This window comes from Schistocerca nitens, chromosome 1 (genome assembly GCF_023898315.1).
Source record: "Schistocerca nitens isolate TAMUIC-IGC-003100 chromosome 1, iqSchNite1.1, whole genome shotgun sequence".
Classification (NCBI taxonomy): domain Eukaryota; kingdom Metazoa; phylum Arthropoda; class Insecta; order Orthoptera; family Acrididae; genus Schistocerca; species Schistocerca nitens.
The window spans coordinates 432919678-432938648 of NC_064614.1; the positions used below are offsets into that span (position 1 = coordinate 432919678).

Genomic DNA, 18971 nt, shown 5'->3' on the forward strand with positions numbered 1-18971 from the left:
CCATGGTGCTCAGAGCCATTTGAGCCAGAGTCATTGTCAGATGTAACTTCAGGTGTGCCCCAGGGAAGTGTGTTAGGACCCTTGCTGTTCATCTTTTATATTAATGGCCTTGCAGACAATATTAATAGTAAAATCAGTCTTTTGCAGATGATGTAGATATCTATAATGAAGTAATGTCTGAAAGAAGCTCCGTAAATACTCAGTCAGATCCTGATAAGACTTCAAAGTGGTGCAAAGACTGGCAACTTGCTTTACATGTTCAGTAATGTAAAACTGTGCACTTCATAAAACAAAAAAATGTATTATTCTATGACTAACATCAACGAGTCACTATTGGAATCGGCTAACTCATAAAAATACCTGGATGTAATGCTTTGTCGGGATATGAAATGGAATGATTACATAGGCTCAGTTGAGGATAAGCAGGTGATAGAATTCGGTTTATTGGTAGAATGCTGGGGAAATGCAATGAGTCTACAAAAGTGACTGCTTAAAAATCACTCGTGCAAATGGTTCTGGAATATTTCTCAAGTGTTTGGGACCCGTATCAGATAGGACTAACAGGGGATATTGAAAATATACAGAAAAAGGGCAGCACAAATAGGAGAGTGTCACACAGATGCCGAATGAACAAAACTTTTAGCCTTGGAAAGAGACGTAAACTATCCCGAGAAAGTGTATTAATAAAGTTTCTAGAACTGGCTGCAATGATTACTCTAGAGACATACTACAACCCCCTACCTATCGCTCACACAGGGATAGTGAAGGTAAGAGTAGAGTAATTACAGCAAGCACAATGGCATTCACACAACATTCTTCCCGCGCTCCGTACGTGAATGGAACAGGAAGAAACCCTAATAACTGGTACAATGGGACATACCCACTGCCATGCTCCTCACGGTGGTTTGCTGAGTACAGATGTATATGTACATGTAGACAAATACCTGTATGCAACAATTTCTAGGGACACAAAAATTGAACAACCACATAATCATTGGAAGGGAAGTGGCAGAGTTTGGTTGATTGGCAGGATACTGGGAAAATACTGTTTGTCTACGAAAGATACTGCTTACAAAACACTCGTGCGATCCATCTTAGAATAACGGTCAAGCGTGTGGCACTCTTGCCAAACAGGACTAACAAAGGATATGGATAGATACAAAGGTGGACGGTACAAAACGTCTCATGTTTGACTCACAAGAGAACGTCACAGAAATGTTGAACACCTGAACTGATAAACTTCTGACGATGAAAATTCTGTCTCGAAGGCCTAATTCCACAATTTCTAGAACCATTATTACGTGAAGAATCTAGATAAATTCTTCAGTTCCCTCATATCATTCCCGTGAGGGCCACGAGACAAGATTATACTGATTACCGTAAGCCCAGAGGCACATCAAAAAGTAGGGAATAACTAAACATTGAACGAAAATCTAAGTTCCCTTCCACTTCATCTCAGCCACTCGCCTTGACCTGTCTGTGAATATTATGCCTGGTCCTTTGCTGTCATCAATTCGTAGAAGGCTGATATTCCATGAAACTTGTTGGCAGGTTAACACTTCGTGTCGGACTGGGGCTCTAACTCAGAACTCTGCCTTCCGCTGCCAATGCTTTTAATGAGTTATGCAGGGGGCCTTGCTGTTCATGTTGTACATCAATGACCTTGCAAGACAATATTAATTGTAAAAGCAGGCTTTCTGCAGATGATTCAGCATGTTATTTTGGGCGGAGAGTCATCGTCAGATGTAGAAGTAATATCAGGAGTGACCCAGGGACGTGTGTTGGGATCCTTGCCGTTCATGTTGTATATTAATAACCTTGCCAACAATCTGAGATGATGCAGTTATCTCTAAGCAAGTGCTACCTGAAAGAGGCTACATAAATATTCAGTCAGATCTTGATAAGATTTTAAAGTGGTGCAAAGATTGGCAACTTGCTTTAAATGTTCAGAAATGTACAATTGTGCACTTCAAAAACCGAAAAGCCTAGTATCCTACGATTATAATATCCACCATTCACTGTTGGAATCAACCAACTCCCAAAACTATCTATGTGTAACACTTGATAGGAACAGGAAATGGAATGATCACATAGGTTCACTTGTGGCTTAAACAGATGTTAGACTTTGGTTTAGTGGTAGAATGCTGGGTAAGTTCAGTCAGCTTACAAAGGAGTTTCCTTACAGATCACTTGTGAGACCCTTTCTAGAATATTGTTCCAGTGTCTCGGGCCCGTATCAAAACGGACCAACAGGGAATATTGAACATATACGAAGGAGGGCAGTACAAATGGTCATGGGTTTGTTTGATCCGTGGGAGAATACTGAAGGAACTAAACTGGAAGACTTGAAGAGAGACGTAAACTGTCACGAGAAAGTTTACTACTAAAGTTTCAAGAACCAGCCAAAATTTATGAATCTAGGAATATACTGCAATCCCCTATGTGTTCCTCATATAGGGATCGTGAGGGCAAGATTAGAATAATTACAGCACGCAAAAAGGCATTCAAACAATCATTCTTCCCCCGCTCCCTATGTGAATGGAACGGGAAGAAGCCCTAGTAATTGGTACAATGAAACGTACACTCTGCAGAGCACTTCACGGTAGTTAGCTGAGTACAGATGTAGCCTAGATGTAGCGTTTGCTGCTCGAGTTGGCCAAGCATTTACATAACGTTCTCGCGCTTACTAAACAAATCCGTGTTCTTTGAATATTAATCACTATTTATCACTATAAATCCTGACCAGTAACCGTCCCACACTGACGACTAAGACTCAAGACTCAGTAAATCGGTGGCTTGGTAAGCTACCAGCTACCTAAATGAATTATATTTCTTACGATTCTTTCTAATCTCAGTCTATAATCTGCCTTGTATACAGCTAGTATTTTGAGGCCGTTCAACTTTAAATCGCTCCGTACGCATGCTCCCAGATGTTTAATCGTTGTGTTTCCAGTGATTGATCGTCACCGTGTAACAAAACAATAATGATTCTTTCATCTATTTATGCGGAATACATTACATTTTTTTATGTGAACAGTCAACTGCCAGTCCCAGCAGCTGATGTCGGTTCTCGGGAGGTCTTACCTACCTACACTCCTGTAGCTATTTTCACATATGAAGACTTTTCGTAGAGAACGAAGTTTGCTATACTTCGGTCATCATAAGAAAAACCTGAAGTAAACAAACACAAACGCGGTGTGTTACGATCTTGGAAGTAGGTCCTGCTTATGTATTATATGTATTATTACTAAGTTACGTTAAATGAAACTTTAACATATCCAAATGTATTAACAGCCATCAACGTTTTTCTTAATTACGCTATGGTTATGTAGTTTTTATTTCAAAAATCGTGTATAGTCACAGCCTCTGCACTGTTGTGCTATGATTGCCGCGCTGTTAATACGCAGTATGAAAATGGTTGAGGCTGGTTCCTGTTCCATAGTGAAACACGCGACTGGAAAGCGGGTAAAAAATGCCGAGAGATAGGTTGTTCTTAATGTTTGTCATATATGTACAGACATAATCGGCTTTGAAGTTTTACGAGGGACTATTAGGGGCAGCTGCAACGCAAATACAAGTTAATGTACAGCGGAATAGGTAGCGTAATAGTTGCACATGGTTCGCTGGTTTAAGTCTCGCCTGAGTCAATTTTTTTCTCGTTCAATTTGAATTACCTTCATCTCGTTATTTTTATGAATAATGCCCCTCTTCTTGTTTTTAATTACATATTGCACGCGAAATTCCTGTTTTCATTTCAAATACAAATTCTCAATAACGGATATTTTATGAACGGCTGTTGACAAAGGTTGCTTAAATTAAGAAAACCTAACAATTTAATTTTTAAGAGAACAAGTAAAAACTAAATACTCTTTATTTGGACTACGTTCGCTGTTTCATACCACAGATGCGTCGTAGAAACATGAAAAACGATCATTTTCACAGCACCGAGCACATCATACAAATGCTGCATTTTTACGTTTGCCACTGTACCGTTACAATATGAACCCAACATAATTGATCTGGAACCAAGCTAAGGGATTTGGCCCGAGAAATAACAAGACTGGATCTCACGCACGCAGCTTTTTCATGTCACTGCCGATCATTGGCGGGATATAGAATGACACATCATGAAAGAAGAGGAGAAAATGCGGTGCTGGGTCGCTTCGTGGATCCTGTTGTTGATCGACTCGTTATCAACGTAACATTGACAGTTCCAGCACTGAAATGTATTTCTCGGATTCGGATAAGGAAGGAGCTAAGAGATTAGCAGACGACTGACTATAATTAATACATTCAATGGCTTCAGTATTCAACACTACGGTGAAATCCCTGCAGTATACTTTTGCACCACACGTGGCTCGCTCAGAAAAATTACGCTGTGTTTAAGTTAGGAATTTTCATCACTCTTGTTTGTGATTATAACGCCATGTCAAGTGAGAACGAAAGCATTTTATGCTTTCCGTCTGGTTACCTAAGAAGCGCGCGGTAGTGCTGAAGTTTTGCCGAATATTATTTCATTCTCTTTAAAAATTAAATGACATTCGAAGCTATATCATATAAGCCCGTCTCTTTTCAAGTCTGAACTGCAACTGCTCATATAATTGCAGGCTAGTTGGACCGCTGGCTGTCCAGTGCTATCCAAGTTTAATGCGCCGGTAAAGCAACATTATCGCTCAAAGCTGCTGTCCCGGACATTATCGCTGAATCTATGTGCATGTAATACAGCATAAAATGTATCCTTATGATCGTACAGGACACAGCTTACTTCCTCACCACGTGAAACGAATTCCAATGAGATTCAAGCAAACACGGAAGAATACATGGTGTAATGTTTACATCAGGTTTATTCTTATGATGAACGGAGTATAGTAAGTTTTCTATCCTATCACGAATCTAGCTCACCAAATCTGCTTAACTTGTATCAACACGTAGCGTGAGAAATGTCTAGTGACACTGTTGCTTAAATGCTCAAGTGTAGTCAGATTTAGCACTTCCCAGCGCGACTGAAAATACCATGCCTTTAACTATCACTATACACCTTGAATTTATTTGTCTGTTACGTTATTAACGAAAAATTGTGTCGTTCCTTTGGCGTGGCGCCAGTTTCGATAAGAGTGCTTTTGTAATGTTTCCCACATTCATCTACTTGAATACTGGCTCTGGGTTACACTTCACGCAAACACTCAAAAATGAAACTTTCTATATGTTATTATGTTCCAAGTTTAACCATGCCAGTCAACATAAGAAAGGTAGGACGCAAAAAATCAATCCGATAAATCTATTAACACGACCAGATTTGAAGTATTGTAAGCAAACAAAGCAGTCTACATTGCATCATCAAAGCTGTATAAGCAATATTTTTAAGCTTAATTGTAGTTTCTCCATTTCTGAGGATAAATTACTTAACGCATTTTTTGCTTTTTTTTACCAGAATATTTTTTCTGTCGTTCACCTATTTCCAATTGTTAATTTTTAGTATCTATCAACCGTTATGTGAACGGAAAGTATTTTTTTTAATATTCCTAGTTTTATTACTCAACTCGAGGGATATTTTTGATTTAATGGAACGACGATGTAGTTTCAGGTAGTTGATTCAGTAAAGGTGGCATCGATCGTCATGTTCATAATATGCATCTATCAGTGAAATATGCTTACTTTTTAGATATCAAAGTAATTTACCTTAAAATACATGGAGTGGATGCACAATGTGATTAAAAGTATCCGGACACCCCCCCCCCCCCCAAAAAAAACATACCTTATTCATATTAGGTGCATTGCGCTGCCACCTACTGCCAGGTACTCCATATCAGCGACCTGAGCAGTCACTAGACATAGTGAGAGCAGAATGGGGCGCTCCCCGGAACTCATGGACTTAGAACGTGGTCAGGTGATTGGGTTTCACTTGTGTCATACGTCTGTACCCGAGATTTCCACACTCCTAAACATCCCTAGGTCCACTGTTTCCCATGTGATAGTGAAGTGAAAACGTAAAGGGACAAGTACAGCATAAAAGCGTACAGGCCGACCTCGTCTGTTGATTGACGGAGACCGCCGACAGTTGAAGAGCGTTGTAATGCGCAATAGGCAGACATCTATCCAGACCATCATACAGAAATTCCAAACTGCATCAGGATCCACTGCTAGTACTATGACAGTTAGGCGGGGGTGAGAAAACTTGGATTTCATGGTCGAGCGGCTGTTCATAAGCCACACATCACGCCGGTAAATACCAAACGACGCCTCGATTGGTGCAAGGAGCGTAAACATTGGACGATTGAAAAGTGGAAAAACGTCGTGTGGAGTGACGAAACACGGTACACAATGTGGCGATTCGATAGCAGAGTGTGGGTATGGTGAATGCCCGGTGAACGTCATCTGCCAGAGCGTGTAGTGCTAACAGTAAAATTCGGAGGCGGTGTTTTTCATGGAGGGGGCTCGCAACCCTTGGTTGTTTTGCGTGGCGCTATCACAGCACAGGCCTAAATCGATGTTTTAAGCACCTTCTTGCTTCCCACTGTTTAAGAGCAATTCTGGTGTGGCGATTGCATCTTTCAACAAGATCGAGCACCTGCTCATAATGCACGGCATGTGGCGGAGTGGTTACACGGCAATAACATCCTTGTAATGGACTGGCCTGCACAGAGTCCTGCCTGAATCCTATAGAACACCTTTGGGATGTTTTGGAACGCTGACTTCGTGCCAGGCCTCACCGACCGACATCGATACCTCTCCTCAGTGCATCACTTCGTGAAGAATGGGCTGCCATTCCCAAGAAACCTTCCAGAACCTGACTGAACGTATGCCTGCGAGAGTGGAAGCTTCATTAAGGCTAAGGGTGGGCGAACACCAAATTGAATTCCAGCATTACCGATGGAGAGCGCCACGAACTTGAAATTCCTTTTCAGCCAGGTGTCCGGATACTTTTGATCACATAGTGTAACTATTAATCGTTCAGGATACATGAAGCGTAGTGTCCTTCTTGTTAAAATAAATTCTTCGGGGACGGCACGTCTTCAAATTCTTCAACTCAGTTGTATACAAGCATTGGCCTGATCAGAATGTAAAAATGAAATCTGTGGACTGCTGGCGATGTAATATTTACTCTTTTTCATGTGTAAATAAGTGCACCGTAGAAGGGTATTTCTTGTGTGTTGTAACTTAAAGTAATGCGAAGTAAGTCCAATAACTTTGTCGATACAGCCATGAAATCCATATCTTTGAAGCATCTTTCCCCCATCAGAATATCTGCTACATCGTGAACTGCTTCTTAATATTTTTCCAGCATCTGTAAAGTCTTACTTTACATTTATCATCTACTACAATTTCAGTGTCTATAGGGGGGTGATTACATCACCGAGAATTTCAAACTGAGACTTCCCACCCCACAATCTTTTCGAGGGTCTAATTTCTTCGTACGTAGCGTATGTTTCAGACACTGTTTCTTGCCTTAACCCGACGATTCTCGTTAGTTGATAAAATTTAGAACAAATGCCTCTATATGGGCATGCTTCACAGAGTGAAATTTAATTTTACATCTCTGTTCGGCGTTAATGTAGCATCGCTAACTTCTGCAGTTCATTTTGAGATTTCTTAAATGAAAGTTTTGGTTACAAAAATGACAAATGACATTCTCCTGCTCCCACCCGCCCCCCCCCCCTTTTTTTGCAGTAGTACTGCTATCTCCCCACGACACTACAAATTAATGTATTTTTTCATTCATTAGTTTCGAATATCACTCAGATATAGTTCTCCTTGAAAATAGCTTGCTACCGCCACGGATATATAAAACAAACGCAAATCTGTTTCCATTATAAGTTTCAATACTGTGAATGGAAATTCTGTCGATGTAGCGCCTACATTAAATAGTCTATTTCATACTTTGCTATTTGTAACTACTTCTAGTTCTCTCATAGTATACTTTGATCGAAGGGTCAGAAATCATTAACCACAGAACGCAAATCTAACTCGCCCTTCTGCTTCTCGCCTTACTCTGAGATTTATATTGGGAATATTCCTATCTTCGATTCGTAGAAGTCTAACTTTCCTTGCTACTTCCTGGCGGATTAACACTGTGTGCCGGATCGGGAGTCAAACTGAGACCTTTACCTTATGCGGATAATGCTCTTACCGATTGAGTTACGCAGGCACGACTCACGACCCGATTTCAGCTGTATGAGAGTTGAACCTAGATAGCTCAACTGGTAAGAGTACTGTCTTTGTAAGGCAAGATTCGTGTGGGAATCCCAGACCAGCACACAGTTTTAATCTGCCGGAAAGTTCCAAAAACAGTGAAAACCCTGCTGCAGAGTGAAAGATTTATTTGAGAATTAAAATACACAACTTACATAAATCAATGAATGATGTTAATCTTCGAACATTAAGACTATGACACGACCAGATAATTCCTGCCAGTAGTTCTAGAATTTGCTAAGAAACTCTCAGTATCAATGAAATCATTTATCTAATACTTATAGAACATTCTCCACAATACTGCTGAACATAGTGCAACCTATCCTAGACAGTCTAGTGGGTGAATTATCAAGATGTATTTAGAAATGGAATATTCTATTCTAAGCAAATTTTCAAACCCAAATCTATCATTCGTTAAAGATTAATGAACCATAAGACATGGTCAAATATTAATTGATTTTAACATGTATTGTGACTCTTAACTGTCGTCATCATTTTATCATCATCAATGACGCGCAAGTCGCCGACGTGGCATCAAATAAACAGACTTGCACTAGGCGGCCGAACAACTTCAGAAGGGCACAAAGGAATTACAGAGATTGGCTGCGAGCGGGCATTGACTGAAATCAATGGGGAAAGTTGAAAATTTATTCCGTACCAGGATTCAGACCCGGATCTCCTGCTTACTAGGCAGATAACCTGACCACTAAGTCATCCAGAAAGAATGGTCATTGCAGCTGCACAGACTACCCTAGCACGCATCTTGTCAAATCCAAATTCCCAACTTATCCTCACATTGTTAATGTAGTGCCCCTTGTCCATTATCCTCATTATTTGCGGCGTTTCGCCGATTACCGTATGAGTTCGGAGTTGGTGTGCCTCTGCACTGATGAAATCACTGACAGTCTCGCCGTAACGACGGGGTGTCCCACCAAATAATGCCATACGATCACTTCATTTCCATGATTTTTCAATTACAGCTTGGATAAAGACCGAGCATTTGTAATCAGCAACATAAGTGCGGCAAAATATTAATCGTCATGTTGGCAAAAAGAAATAAAGGTGTTGTGATATATTGTGTAGCGTTTGCAGACGACTTTGCTATTTCTCTGGACCCCTCAGAACAGCTGCAAAACAAGTTTCCTGCAAGAGACAGCCACCATGACAGGCTACAGAATTTCCACAGAAAAACAAAATTTATAATCAATGTAAAAAGTGCTCCAAAGTTTTAGGAACGTATGTTACACCCATAGAAAAAGAAAAAAAATGCAAATTTTCATGGACTCAAAACAAGAAAAGTATTTAGAAAAATGTGTTTATGGGGAAATGGTACACTACAATGATGACAAGAACTTCCGGTAAAATTAAGAATACACACAGAAAAAAATGCTTATCAAAAAACCTTGAAATAAAGTACTCCAATAGGGCAGTGATAGCGTGATGCCTATGTATGACAGTGGATGTTGTTGTTGTTGTTGTTGTGGTCTTCAGTCCTGAGACTGGTTTGATGCAGCTTCTCATGCTACTCAATCCTGTGCAAGATGCTTCATCTCCCAGTACTTACTGCAACCTACATCCTTCTGAATCTGCTTAGTGTATTCATCTCTTGGTCTCCCTCTACGATTTTTACGCACCACACTGCCCTCAAATGCTAAATTTGTGATCCCTTGATGCCTCAGAACATGTCCTACCAACCGGTCCCTTCTTCTTGTCAAGTTGTGCCACAAACCCCTCTTCTCCCCAATTCTATTCAATACCTCCTCAAGATTTATGTGATCTACCCATCTAATCTTCAGCATTCTTCTGTAGCACCACATTTCGAAAGCTTCTATTCTCTTCTTGTCTAAACTGTTTATCGTCCATGTTTCACTTCCATAAATGGCTACACTCCATACAAATACTTTCAGAAACGACTTCCTGTCACTTAAATCTATACTCGGTGTTAACCACTTTCTCTTCTTCAGAAACGCTTTCCTTGCAATTGCCAGTCTACATTTTATATCCTCTCTACTTCGACCATTATCAGTTATTTTGCTCCCCAAATAGCAAAACTCCTTCACTACTTTAAGTGCCTCATTTCCTAATCTAATTCCCTCAGCATCACCCGACTTAATTAATTCGACTACATTTCATTATCCTCGTTTTGCTTTGGTTGATGTTCATCTTATATCCTCCTTTCAAGACACTGTCCATTCCATTCAACTGCTCTTCCAATGACAGTGGATAATTAGTTCTAAATTATAAGCTTGAAAAATTAGAAGTATTAGAAAGAAGAATTATATGGAAAATATTATATCTTTAAGAAGCTGAATGTAGAAATTAGAAAGCAACAATGAAATTTATCAAAACAAAGGAGACTTGTCAGAAACAAGGAGGAAGACGAGATTGATATTCTTTGGATATATTTACAAAATGGATGAAAATAAACTGATGAAAAGGATCTTTTAAATATCACTGGGAAAAGAAGTCAAACCACCTGGATTCAAACAGCCAAAAAGGTTTTTGAGAAAAAGGAGACAACAGGAGAGCAGTAGCAATGGGACGAGAAATGTTTAGAAGGAAAATCTTGAAAATGGAAAGATTCCATGGGAAGAAAGAAAAGAAAAAAAAATAGAAAGTAATCTGAAGAAAGGAAACATACTAAAACAATGCCGGAATATGGAAGGAAAGAAAGAAACAATGACAGACGAAGAACTGAAACTGGAACGTGATTCCCAGAAGGTGCAGAAACTCCGAAAGCACAACCGTCGGTGGCACAAGCTGACTCTCTTTGAAATGGGGTCCTCGTACTATCGCTCGCCAGCGTGCCTGTGGGTCACGCTTGGATTTACGTGGAAAGGATCCCGGAAACGGTTGCGCGGTGGAGCAGCAGCGGCGGCGACTTCTGCGAAGCGTCCCACGGCCCACGCCGCGGTCAGCGGCCGATACCCAGGCGCTCAGCGCCTGCCCACGGCGCGCATTCTGCAGCGATAACGCGGGATTTGCTTACGGGGTCCTGGCGCCGCTTCGGGCTGCACACGTGTACTTTAGCTACCTGCGGGCTCGACGTACCTAGCTCCCAGGCACGCTGTACTCCACTACAGTCACCTCACCCGGCACAATGGAAACATTTCCCTTGTAACAAATATACCCAACCGCGCCCGCAGAAATCTCTGTATGTAAAAAGACACTGACAGCTAGCGAAATTTGTAGGTGTGGATCTGGGGGCCTGAAACTTTTTTTTTTTTTTAAATGTCGCTATTAAGACAATTTTGAAGCTGGACTTACAAAAAATTGGTATTTGTTTTCTCGGTCAGAAATAAAGAAATACTTGTTTCAGCATGGGGGTGGAATAGCAGTTGGAAGTTTTTTTAATATTTCATTATCAAAGAGAAAATAGAAGTATTTTTAAAGCTAAATCTATGAACACTGGCATTTGAATTCTCGGTTTCCCATTTAAAAAAAAAATAGGTGTTTCAGTGTTTTTTGGAAACCGAACCCCTAAGGGAGCGAAATAGGGGATGAAAGTTTTTAAGGAAATACTTCACTGTGCATACATTTTTGAAGATAAATCTATCAAAACCTGTATTTGGCTTCTCTGTTAGAAACAAAACATACGCATGTCACCGTTTTTGTAAATTCAACCACTGAAGGGCGCCGGCTGGTGTGGTCGTGCGGTTCTAGGAGCTACAGTCTGGAACCGAGCGACCGCTACGGTCGCAGGTTCGAATCCTACCTCGGGCATGGATGTGTGTGATGTCCTTAGGTTCGTTAGGTTTAATTAGTTCTAAGTTCTAGGCGACTGACGACCTAAGAAGGTGAGTCACATAGTGCTCAGAGCCATTTGAACCATTTTTTGAACCACTGAAGGGCAGAAATAGTGGATGAAACGTTTCATGAAAATATTTCATTGCGAAAGCATTTTTATAGCTAAATCTTTGAAAATTCGTGTTTGGCTTCTCGGTCAGAGGTGAAAAAATACGTATTTCACTTTTTTAAAAAAATTCATTTCCTAAGGGGGTGAAATAGGGTCAGACTGATCCACTGACTCATCATCGTCCAGCCCAAACCGCTGAGGATAGAAACTTGAAGTGTGGAGACGGTGTAGCCATCGTTTAAGAATGTTTTGTCCGAAATTCCACTCCTAAGAGGGTGAAATGAGGGATGAAAGGCTTCTTGAAATTATCTCGCTATTAAAGGAATTTTGAAGCTAGAACTAAGAAACCTGGTATGGTATTTGGTTTCTTAGACAGAAAATAAAAAAAATAAGTGTTTCCGCATTTTTTGGAAACTCAGCCAATAAGGGGGTAAATGAGCGGCTGAAAGTTTTTTTGAAAATAAATAATTACTAAAGAACTTACGAAGGATTTTTAAGGCTACATCTATGACAATCGGCTTCTTGACTTCTCGGTCAGAGATAATAAGTTTCAGATTTTTTGGAAATTCAAACCCTAAGGGGTGCAACAGAGTACGAAAATTTTTAATAAAATATTTCATTACACTAAAAAAAATTGAAGCTAAACTTATGAAAATTGGTATTTCATCTCTCGGTTAGATATACAGAAATATCTGTTAGGGGATGAAACTTGCTATAGAAATATCTCCACAAGAACATAAACGGCATGATCAACAAAAACTTTAGACTCGAGCTACCAAAACCGCTTTTTGGTCAGAAGTAGGTTCGGAAAAGACCATGCTTCTATGGCCTTAATTAGCGTGAAACGCTTAGAAGTTGTTGGCATTTGCGAAAAACATAAAAATTCGATTAAATAACAAAAAAACAAAAGATCTCTGCAGGTCATACAGAGTACGTGAGCGAAGCAGCGGGCGCTAAGCTTAAGCTAGTTTTGCTATAACCGATTCCTTGAGCCTGAAAACTTTTCGTGTCTCAATGAACTAAATTTGACAAGAAGAACAAAATACTTATTGTCTCTGAAAATATTAATACTCACCCACTAAGTGTTTCTAAGAGAAATTACTTTGATACCTCAACGGTGGCGTATTTCAATAGTACATGCAAAGTACATCGTTTTATGTTATTAATGTGACTAAGGATGCAACCTATTGATTCAAAGATCTAAAATTACGCTGAAACTTAAAATACACGAATCTGTAAAAGGGGAAAAGAGTCAGTACAACGGGAGAATCCCGCTTGATATTAACAAAAATGCCACCTTAATACTCCTAGGACTAGAGAAATCGGCAGCAAACATTCTAGAAAATTTAAACTTTTAACATGAGCTAGTTTGATTACAAAACTCCACATCCGTTCACAATTTTTCTACACTCCTGGAAATTGAAATAAGAACACCGTGAATTCATTGTCCCAGGAAGGGGAAACTTTATTGACACATTCCTGGGGTCAGATACATCATATGATCACACTGACAGAACCACAGGCGCATAGACACGGGCAACAGAGCATGCACAATGTCGGCACTAGTACAGTGTATATCCACCTTTCGCAGCAATGCAGGCTGCTATTCTCCCATGGAGACGATCGTAGAGATGCTGGATGTAGTCCTGTGGAACGGCTTGCCATGCCATTTCCACCTGGCGCCTCAGTTGGACCAGCGTTCGTGCTGGACGTGCAGACCGCGTGAGACGACGCTTCATCCAGTCCCAAACATGCTCAATGGGGGACAGATACGGAGATCTTGCTGGCCAGGGTAGTTGACTTACACCTTCTAGAGCACGTTGGGTGGCACGGGATACATGCGGACGTGCATTGTCCTGTTGGAACAGCAAGTTCCCTTGCCGGTCTAGGAATGGTAGAACGATGGGTTCGATGACGGTTTGGATGTACCGTGCACTATTCAGTGTCCCCTCGACGATCACCAGTGGTGCACGGCCAGTGTAGGAGATCGCTCCCCACACCATGATGCCGGGTGTTGGCCCTGTGTGCCTCGGTCGTATGCAGTCCTGATTGTGGCGCTCACCTGCACGGCGCCAAACACGCATACGACCATCATTGGCACCAAGGCAGAAGCGACTCTCATCGCTGAAGACGACACGTCTCCATTCGTCCCTCCATTCACGTCTGTCGCGACACCACTGGAGGCGGGCTGCACGATGTTGGGGCGTGAGCGGAAGACGGCCTAACGGTGTGCGGGACCGTAGCCCAGCTTCATGGAGACGGTTGCGAATGGTCCTCGCCGATACCCCAGGAGCAACAGTGTCCCTAATTTGCTGGGAAGTGGCGGTGCGGTCCCCTACGGCACTGCGTAGGATCCTACGGTCTTGGCGTGCATCCGTGCGTCGCTGCGGTCCGGTCCCAGGTCGACGGGCACGTGCACCTTCCGCCGACCACTGGCGACAACATGTGTTGAGCAATTCGGCGGTACGTCCACCCGCCCTCCCGCATGCCCACTATACGCCCTCGCTCAAAGTCCGTCAACTGCACATACGGTTCACGTCCACGCTGTCGCGGCATGCTACCAGTGTTAAAGACTGCGATGGAGCTCCGTATGCCACGGCAAACTGGCTGACACTGACGGCGGCGGTGCACAAATGCTGCGCAGCTAGCGCCATTCGACGGCCAACACCGCGGTTCCTGGTGTGTCCGCTGTGCCGTGCGTGTGATCATTGCTTGTACAGCCCTCTCGCAGTGTCCGGAGCAAGTATGGTGGGTCTGACACACCGGTGTCAATGTGTTCTTTTTTCCATTTCCAGGAGTGTATTTTTTAATGTCGACTGGCATAACTGAAGCAGAACAAATGTATTTTTTAATCTACATTTTTTGGGGGTTTCTTAGGTAAAGTGCAGCCCACGGGCAGTAGCTGACTAGGTGACCTTGGAATATCTCCCAAAACCACCCTCAAATTGCCCGGTACTGTCAATTTTTTAACAGCCTGCACTTAAGCAAGGCAATCCTCACCTCTCCAGTTTGAAACATTACACTGAGGTGATGTAAGTAATGGGATAGCGATATGCACATAGGCGGAGCTGTAATTCCTACTCAGCTGATTCACGTGAAAAGGTTTCCGACGTGATTATGACCGCAGGACGGTAATTAATAGACTTTGAACGCGGAATGGTCGTTGGATCTAGAGGCATGGGACATTCCATTTCGGAAATCATTATGGAATTCTGTGTTCCGAGATCCACAGTGTCAACAGTGTGCCGAGAATACCAAATTTCATGCATTACCTGTCACCATGGCCTTCACTTAACGATCGAAAGCAGCAGCGTTTGCGTAGAGTTGTCAGTGCTGATAGACAAGCAACACTCCGTGAAATAACCGCATAAATCAATGTAGGACGTACGACGACCGTATCCGTTAGGACACCGCGGCGTAAGTTGGCGTTAATGGGCTATGGCAGCCGATGACCGATGCCAGTGCCTTTGGTAACAGCACGACATCGTTGTAGGCCTCTCATGCTCGTGACCACATCAATTGGACCCTAGGCGACTGCATAACCGTGGTCTGGTCAGATGAGTCTTGACTGCACTTGGTAAGAGCTGATAGTAGGGTTCGAGTGAGGAGCAGACTCTGAGGAGCAGACTCCAAGCAGCCATAGGCATCAGTTGTCAACAAGGTACTGCGCAAGCTGGTGGTGGCTAAATAATGGTGCGGGCTATGTTTACATAAAAAGGACTGGGTCCTCCGGTCCAACTGAATGATCATTGACTGGAAACGGTTATATTCGGCTACTTGGAGACCCGGCTACTTGGAGACCATCTGCTGGCTGTCATGCACTTCATGTTCCCAAACAACGATAGGATTTTTATGGATGACAATGCACCAGGTCACCGGACCACAATTGTTCGCGTGGTTAAAACATTCTGGACAATTCGAGAGAATGATTTGGCCACCCAGATCGTTCGACATGAATCCCATCGAACATGTGCATAATCGAGAGGTCAGTTCGTGCACCAGCAATTCTAACGCAACTATGGACGGCTACAGAGGCAGCATGGCTCAACATTTCTGCAGGGAACTTCCAACAGCATGTTGAGTCCGTGCCACGTCGAGTTGCTGCACCACGCTGGGCAAAAGGAGGTCTGACACGATGTTAGGAGGTATCGCAAGACTTTTGTGACTTCAGTGTATTGTGCAGAATTCTTAGCTCTATGACTCCTTGTAGTACTGTGTTGCAACCCCGAGTTTTATAAGGTCCCAATTCCGACGAGGATATCTTTTCAAACCTCGGAATTTCAGTTTTAGGCTTTCTTCTGTGCAGAAAATTATACCCCCGTCTTTCGACAGACGTGTTGTCTAAGGATAGAAACTTGAAATTTGGAGAGGGTGTTGATCTTATTTTGTAGGCGTCGTTTCAGACAGGATTTTTCGAAACGCCACCCCTAAGGGGGTGAAATAGGGGATGAAATGTTTTATGGCAATATTTCATTATAAAAACATTTTAAAGCTAAATCTATGAAAGTGAATTCGCTTAGAAATAAAAAAATTGTCTGCTTCACTGTTTTTGGAAATCACGAGATCAAATCTTTTATGGAAATTTTTCATTATGCAGCCATTTTTGAAGTTAAATCTGTGAAATTTTGCTAGAAAAAAAAATTCACTGTTTTTGGAAATTCAACCCTTACGAAGGAAAAACTGATTTTCACTGTTTTTGGAAGCTCAACCACTAAGGGGGTAATGTAGGGAATGAAACTTTTTGAGAAAATATTTCCTTTCATTAAAAAAATCTATCGAAACTGGTATTTTACATCTCGCTTAGACATATAGAAATGTGTGTTTGGGAATGAAAGTTTCTATTTAGAAGGTGTTGAAACTTATGAAAAACATAAAAATTCGATTAAACAAAAAATAAAAAACAAGCAGAATGAGATTTTCACTCTGCAGCGGAGTGTGCGCTGATATGAAACTTCCTGGCAGATTAAAACTGTGTGCCCGACCGAGACTCGAACTCGGGACCTTTGCCTTCCGCGGGCAAGTGCTCTACCATCTGAGCTACCGAAGCACGACTCACGCCCGGTACTCACAGCTTTACTTCTGCCAGTATCTCGTCTCCTACCTTCCAAACTTTACAGAAACTCTCCTGCGAAGGTTCGGGCACACAGTTTTAATCTGCCAGGAAGTTTCAAAAAACAAGCAAATTACAGCGTAAATCACCTGAAAATTGCACCGCAAATATTTCGATAAAGGAAGGTGCCACTGATGCGTGGATTTAACACACTGGAATGTTAGGCAAGGGCTCGCCTATGCGGTCTATATATAGAGTGTTACGAGTTTCAAATGTGTATTTATTTCTTTAAAAAAAGTACAAATATTTCAACGGAACAAAGCCTACGGAGAGTACCACAATCAAAGCAGACAAAATTAGAACGTCAATGGCGTTTGTTGCAACAGTCTAGTGCAAGTAGTTTACGAGATGTCGTAGTTTGACCATTGTAAACACCTACAGTTGTCTGCTACATGTTGTAGCACAAACGGATGTTAATTTCACATGGGTGCGTATGTGCAGCACTACAAAGATGTTGATTAGTATCCGGAGGTTTCGTGTTGTTAAATCAGACATTGCCTACAGCAAACGAAAGACAAAGGTGAATGCAGTGCCTCTGTGGTGTCTGACTCAGAAAGAACCAATTTACCCTCAAAATCTGTGGTCAAGATGATGTCAATACAAAACTGCAGTCTGCCATGCAACGATTACTGTACACGTTCTAGCATTTCAGTGGAAACTGCAGCGCAGGCAGCAGTTGCATATCATCTGTAATTCTTTGAAGAGGTTGAAATTGCTCTGAGCACTATGGGACTCAACATCTGAGGTCATCAGTCCCCTAGAACTTAGAACTACTTAAACCTAACTAAACTAAGGACAGCACACACATCCATGCCCGAGGCAGGATTCGAACCTGCGACCATATCAGTCGCGCGGTTCCAGACTGAAGCGCCTAGAACCGCTCGGTCACACCGGCCGGCGAAGAGGTTGAAGTGGTTGACTTCTGTTGGGATATCTTCCGACGTACCAACCAACGGCATACTTCCCATATTCATCATAAACCAGGAGTCTGTCCGTCGTTTTCGCACTGGGAAATTTCCAAGCACATCCTACTACGTCCACTATCACAAAATAAGAAACTACGTACAGAAAACTTTCAAGCTGTTAAACCGTTTGTCGGTCGACATCATGAGTGTACTTCTATTCATTTTTTTTCCCCTTTTCTGCACTAAGTACATTTCTTCAAAGTGGTTGGTTTATGATTCAATCTACTTCAGTTAAACAACTCACAATTAGTCGGATAATATCAACCACTTGCGTGATACACCTCACATTACTGCTGCAGATACTGCTGAAGATGTCATGCTAAAGTCACAAACGTAACATGCGACGATGAACGGATTAGGACGCGTCTGCATCCCATTCGAGTAGTTGACTGAACAGTGCACACATTCCAGTAAAAGATTCAGTAATGATCCGATGGAGAGGTTTCTACTTTCTACCCAGTATCGATATAATTCTTTTTCTGGCTTCTCGTGTTCTTTTATCGCCCTACAACTGAGAGTCAAGGTCTCAGCAGTTATCACGAGTCGTGTATGCGCTGCTGCGTGAGCGAAAAATCAGGAACATAGTTCTCGCTTATACTTGGCAAAAGCAACACACAGAATTATACGAGAAGACGTATCATGTGATACGACTAATTGAGATACATACATTGGGATGTCCGACACTCAACTCAGGACAGGAGGATGGATTACGGTATCGGGGACAGGTCGTTCTTTGCCTCTTCGAGTACAGACTTAAAAGGGATCCCCGCGCATCACATTTAGGTTACGCTCAACTGAAACCAACGCTACGAAACTGAATTTATAAGGCATAGGAGTACAAATACTGGGT

General features: G+C 42.0%; 1 protein-coding gene across 2 annotated transcripts in view; it reads right to left on the bottom strand.

The window, feature by feature from the left end:
- The window catches only part of LOC126251169 (MLX-interacting protein), a 420910-nt gene that overhangs the window by 212220 nt on the left and 189719 nt on the right, over window positions 1-18971 (bottom strand). The window lies entirely within an intron of this gene.